Source organism: Lactuca virosa, chromosome 7, assembly GCF_052849685.1.
Source record: "Lactuca virosa cultivar CGN04683 chromosome 7, Lactuca_virosa_CGN04683_v6, whole genome shotgun sequence".
Taxonomy (NCBI): domain Eukaryota; kingdom Viridiplantae; phylum Streptophyta; class Magnoliopsida; order Asterales; family Asteraceae; genus Lactuca; species Lactuca virosa.
Genome location: NC_136432.1, coordinates 214,704,214 through 214,710,340, shown reverse-complemented (window position 1 = coordinate 214,710,340; position 6,127 = coordinate 214,704,214). Strand labels below are relative to the sequence as shown.

Here is a 6,127-nt window from a genome sequence, read left to right as displayed (position 1 = left end):
TCCACGAGGAACTGGTTACTCAACTGTACCTCAGTACAGCATATCACCCTCAGACTGACGGTCAGAGTGAGAGGATGATCCAGATATTGGAGGACATGCTGCGAGCATGCGTGTTGGATTTTGGAGGAAGTTGGGATACGTACCTCCCACCGGCAGAGTTCTTATATAATAACAGTTATCATGCCAGTATCGATCGAGCTCCATTCGAGATGTTATATGGTCGGAGGTGCAGGACCCCAGTGTGTTGGGACGAGGTTGGACATCGGGTGATGGGAAGGACGGAGGTGGTACTCAAGACCACCGGGTTGATTCAGCAGGTGCGCGACCGGTTGCGGGTCGCACAGAGGCGTCAGAAGAGTTATGCTGGTCGACGGCTATCAGATCTTGAGTTTCAGGTGGGGGATTTTGTCTTGCTGAAGGTGTCACCCTGGAAGGGGATCATCAGGTTTCGTAAAAGAGGCAAGTTAGGGCCTCGATTCATAGGCCCGTTCAGGATTACGGCTCCAGTGGGAAAGGTGGCATATCGTTTAGAGCTTCCAGAGGAGCTTAGTCAGATTCACAACACCTTCCATGTGTCTCAGCTTCGGAAGTGTGTTGCTGACGAGACCGCAGTTGTTTCATTGGACGACATTCAGGTGGATGGGAGCCTGAATTATGTCGAGAAGCCGGTAGCCATCTTGGATAGGAAGACGAAGGGTCTTCGCAACAAAGAAGTGAAGTTGGTAAAGGTGCAGTGGTAGCACCGGAAGGGCTCCGAATGGACATGGGAGCGGGAGGAGGAGATGCGGGAGCATTATCCTAATCTATTCCCAGCTGCAGACTTCGAGGACAAAGTCTAGTTCAAGTGGGGGAGAGTTGTAACACCCTAAAACTGGTATGCCTTGAAACCCTCGAGAATTCATAATTTTGCATGTTCGGTCCCTTGAGTACGTTGGGTGTACCTATGGGTACGCTTAGCGTACTCTGGTTGAGTAATCGCGGAGGAGTCTCACGTACGCTGGGCGTACGAGAGGGTACGCCGGGCGTACGCATCAGAGGGTCAAAACCCTAAATTTCGGACTTTTCCCCCCTATTTATTCATCCTTAAGTCTCTTGGACCAAACCCTATCAGCCTCTTGAGCCTCTTTTCGTATACTTTCAGCTGTGAGTGAGTGTGTGAGAGTTTTGAGCTTAAAGAGAGGGTTTGGTGGGCATTTTGGAAGTTCTTTCAAGAAGAATAAGTGGTCATACAAGCTTGGAACGATTTGGTGCTTCAAAATCCTGCCTAATAGTCATCTTGCAAGACTTCTGGAGGTATAAAGCTTGCACATTTCCATTTAAATCTTTAGATCTAGCTAGGGTTTTCTAGTTTGGTCCCTTTGTTGGACTTTAGACCTCTTATGGTGAGTTAAGCAACTCCATGAGAGGAGAATGGCAGATCTAAGGTCCCTTGGTCGTTTTGAAGTATAAAAATGGAGTCTTGGTGGAAGTATTGGTCTCATGCAAGGGTTAAGGACCTTGGAAAGGTCTTAATGAAGGTTTTGGGTGTATGTGATGCATGCAAAGGCATAAAGTTAGCAACTTTATGCCTTAGGACGTATTAATCAACTAAGATCTGGCTTTTGGACGTAAAGAAACCGAGTATTAAGCACTTAATGGAGAAAGTGCTCAATCTGGAAGAACGTTGGGCGTACTCAATGTACGCTGCACGTAGTCCTTAAGACCCCCGGTACGCTGCGCGTACCAGAATGGTACGTCGAGCGTACGCACTGCAGATTGGGCCGGATCTATTTTGGGCCTTTAAGCCTTTAGGTTTCATTTGGTTTTTGGGCTTGGTTGGATTCTGTGAGTTAGGTGTTTTTCATCTGATTTGGGCCATGGATGCAATGGTTGGACCTTTGGGCCAAAAGGGACCATTATGGTTATTGGACATGGACTTTGGGGCCCATTAGCAAGGATGGGATAATTGGGCCTCATGGATAGGGTTGGGGCTTGGGTTTTCCCTTTTATTAATCTAAGGTCCTAACGTAGGTGATATTATCTTCAGCCCGGGAGATTTCTGACAGTTAGGAGATCAGCTTTGGCATTCGGCAGGCAAAGGTGAGTCTCCTCACCACACCAATGGGTCTAAGGCACCAAGGCCGGCCCATTATGTGTTTACGATATATGTGTTAGCCATTCTGTGAATTTATATGTCTTGTGACTGCACTTGCGTGAAAGACCTCGGGGGGTTCCCGAGGCACTTAGGTATAAGACCTTGGAGGGTTTCCTTGGCATCCTAGGTCAAATACCCCGGGGGGTTCCCGAGGCATTGGGCTAAGACCATGTGGGGGTTCCCATGGCACCCGGAGTAAGATCCTGAAGGGTTTCCAGGGACTCCTTATGTGACTGGCATGCATGAGTTATATGTTTTGTATATCTGATTAGCTTGTATGATATGCGTTAGTTATGGGTGTGTTCTGGGGAACTCACTAAGCTTCCAAGCTTACCGTTTGTGGATTTATTTCAGGTACATCCGAGCCTAAGGGCAAGGGCAAGGTGTGATGGCGCGACGTGCACTCTATCTCTTCTTATTTACTATATTGGGACGCTCTGATAATTTAAACATGATGTAATAATTATGAGTTTGAAAACAATTATGATGGGATATCTTGGTTTACGCAAATATGTTTATTAACTAAAAATGAAAATTTTCTTTGTAAAAATTGGGTCGTTACAAACTTTTTGGCCGTAAACTCTTTGGCCGTAAACTCTTTGGCCATAAACTCCTTGGTCGACTCGTCGATTCGATTAAAGGACTCGGCGAGTTCCTTTAGTCCTTCTCGTTTTCGGCCTTTTCCAGTGGTATCCAGGGTCCCAAACTTCAGATCTAGCCTTCCCTAGTGTAGATGTCAAGTAAAGATGTAAACTTTACGTGCATGCAAGGCCTCACATGACCATACCTCCAAAACTATTCTTCATACAAGGTTCTTGTGCATGGAAAGAGGCTGAACTGCATAAAGGAAGCAACTTTATGCCATTGGGGACCTAAAGAGGTCCTGTAACACCCATAAAATTCAACCCAAATTTAAACTTTTTAATACATTTTAAAACCATTAAGTTATTACAGTTTGTTTTCAAAATGGTTCACACATCAGAGTATCCCCAGAATCAATCATGAAAATATGAGGAGGTGCACGATCACGCCTTTGCCTTCCCGCAATCATCAGAAGTGCCTGAAACAAAATCAACAACTGTAAGCCCGAAGCTTAGTGAGTTTCCCCAAAATACCAACATAACCATATCATATAACCAATACAGAACAGCATGCATAATGAGTCATCAGCCTGACTGGACCGCCTCACAGGCCTTCAGTCTATCTGGACTGCTCTCCGAGCCTTCGGCACGTCTGGACCGCCACGCAGGGCCTACAGCCTATCTGGATCGCTCGCCGGGTATGTTGGCCTACAGCACAGAGCAAGACCGCCTCAACCCAACCCCCAATCAAACAAACATGTACACATAAATATCATACGCTAGCTCATTTCATATAACAGTCAAACCGATCTAACAGATCACCAATCATAGCAACATCCCAATAACCGGGATACAGACCTAACCGGTCACTAACATAGCATCATCCTATAACCAGGACAATCATGTGCACATAGACATCATATAACACTAGCATGTATATATATATATATATATATATATATATATATATATATATATATATATATATATATATATATATATATATATATAACAGTCAAACCGATCTAACAGATCACAAAGCATAGCAACAATCCTATAACCAGGATATCGACCTAACAGGTCACTAACATAGCATCATCCTATATACCAGGATACCGACCCAACCGGGTCACTAAAGCATAGCATATCACCATCCTAACTACCAGGATGTAAATCAGTAAGCATAACATGCAATAATCCGAATACAATCCATAAAGGGCCGGCCTTGGTGCCTTAGACCCTGTTGATATAGTGAGGAGAACTCACCTGGCATTGCTGAAGTCCAGCAGATAAAACTCCAGCTGCTGGTTGACAGATTCCCGAAGTGTCAACATCAAACAATACCCAATTAATAATTGGGTTCCAAGCCCCAGGTCCAAATCACACTCCAAAGACCCAAAAGTCAAGTAATGGGCCAAAGCCCAACATATGGCCCAATATCATATAATCATCAAGGCCCAAACTATGGCCCAATTTTCCAAATTGGGCCTACACCCTCATATGGGCCTTACCCTAAGCCCATCAACATATTCTAGTCTATATGATCATTCTTGGATGGTCCATTAATAATCCAATTACCAAAGCCCAATAAAAGGCCCAACACAAAGCCGAAGTCAAATTAGGGTTTCACATAAAATGACAATTAGGGTTAAGTGTTTCTCACTTAACCAATTAAAGGCTTAATACATTAAGGACTTAATACATTAAGGACTTAATCCATTAAGGACTTAATCCATTAAGGACTTAATCCATTAAGTCCATCACTCTTCTAAACAAGTCATATGGTGTGATTGGGCTTAATCACACAATTCCATTCCAATGGCCCAAAAGTGGGTCCCAATAAGTCCAAGCCCATAAATCCAATATTAGGGTTTTCTAAACCCTAATTAGGGTTTCCAACCCCATCTTAGCCCAATAGGCCTAATTGATATGTCTTTTGATCAAATAAAGTTTATTAGACTCATTAAGGTTTCACTAGGCCCATTAGTCATCTGTTTGGGCTTTTAGGTCCATTTAGCTCCATTGGGCCCATTAGGGTTTATTAAGCCCATTAAGCCTCATTGGGCCCATTAGGGTTTCTTAGTCCCTTGACCAAGCATCCAAACGAGTCAAAACACCATCAAAGCACACCGCCACCCGACACGGCGGCCGGTGGCGGCAGCCACCACTCTACGGTGGTGGTTAGGTTCTTCTTTTCATTATTTCACTTTGGTTACAAATTACAATATTACCCTCTTAACACACACAACCACTAAAACACATACTAATTACACACACACACAACCGCACCGTGGCGGCCGGTGGTGGTAGAGGGTGGCAGCCCTAGCTTTTCAGCCTCACAAAACACACACACCCACATCTGGTATCAAAATATACTCCAGCCACCCACCCAGCGGCAACAACAGCGATAACAGCTTTCTAGAGGCGGCAGCCACCATGGTCGGCGGCCATGGTGGTTTATCTTTGGGTCCTTCTATCCTTCAAGCATCCATATGGAAATCAGCAACCCTCAAAGCACCGCCAAGCCTGATACACGACTGAAACATATACACAAACACTCTTAGCAGCGATGGTGAGCGGCGGTGCGACGGACAAGGGAGACGAACGGTCCGTCGCCGGAAATAACAACAACGATAGCCTCCCGCTTCCTCCTCCGATCGTTTGCAACCACAGCATCTGTCGGCGCCCTCGTCTTCAACGGCGACACACGCATCTTGTCCGGAAAATAAACCCAACACCATGGGTTGCGCCGATGGCAGCAAGGAAACAACAGCGGCTATTGGCGGAGGAACTCCCTCTCGACAAAGCCTACTCGAACGACAGCAACAACAACCGGGGAGCAGACCTGCTGGTGGTCTTCGTCGGCATCTCCGTCTTCATCATCTGGGCAGCAGCTTCATCGGCGTCCATGGAGGGAGGTGGCGGCAGTTGAAGATGAGAGGGAGGTATAAGGGTGGCGGCTACAGTACCCGATTAGGGTTAGGGTCACGGAGAGCTCAAGAGGCTTTATACCCCGTTCCTACAAACTACAACCCATAATGGCATAAACAGCCCCTCATTCGCCTTTTCCTTTCAATTTAAATCCAAATGTTACCAAATAGCCCCTCCATCACAATTTCTTTTCATCCCAAGTCCAGAATTTACCATTTAGTCCCTGCCCCCATAAATCCTCACACATTAAACCCAACTAATACCAAACACCCCTTGACTTATGAAAATCTTTATCAATTAAGTCCCAAAATTTACACATTAATCCCCTGAATATTCAAATATCGCCATTTGGCTTCCAGAGACCAACACCCCACTAATTATTATTTGGTTTTGGACTATATTAACATAAAATAATAATACAAATTGCTTCTCGGGTTCCAAGTTTATTATTTAATTATTATATTTTAAATGGGATGTTACA

At 45.0% G+C, this 6,127-nt stretch overlaps 1 long non-coding RNA gene across 1 annotated transcript; it reads right to left on the bottom strand.

Moving 5' to 3' along the window:
• Positions 1-2,646: 2,646 nt before the first annotated feature.
• Positions 2,647-5,681, bottom strand: LOC145125310 (uncharacterized). Its single transcript, XR_013715922.1, has 2 exons — positions 3,982-5,681; positions 2,647-3,423 (listed from the first exon to the last, which is right to left on the bottom strand). It is a non-coding gene; the product is annotated as an uncharacterized LOC145125310 (long non-coding RNA).
• Positions 5,682-6,127: the final 446 nt, after the last annotated feature.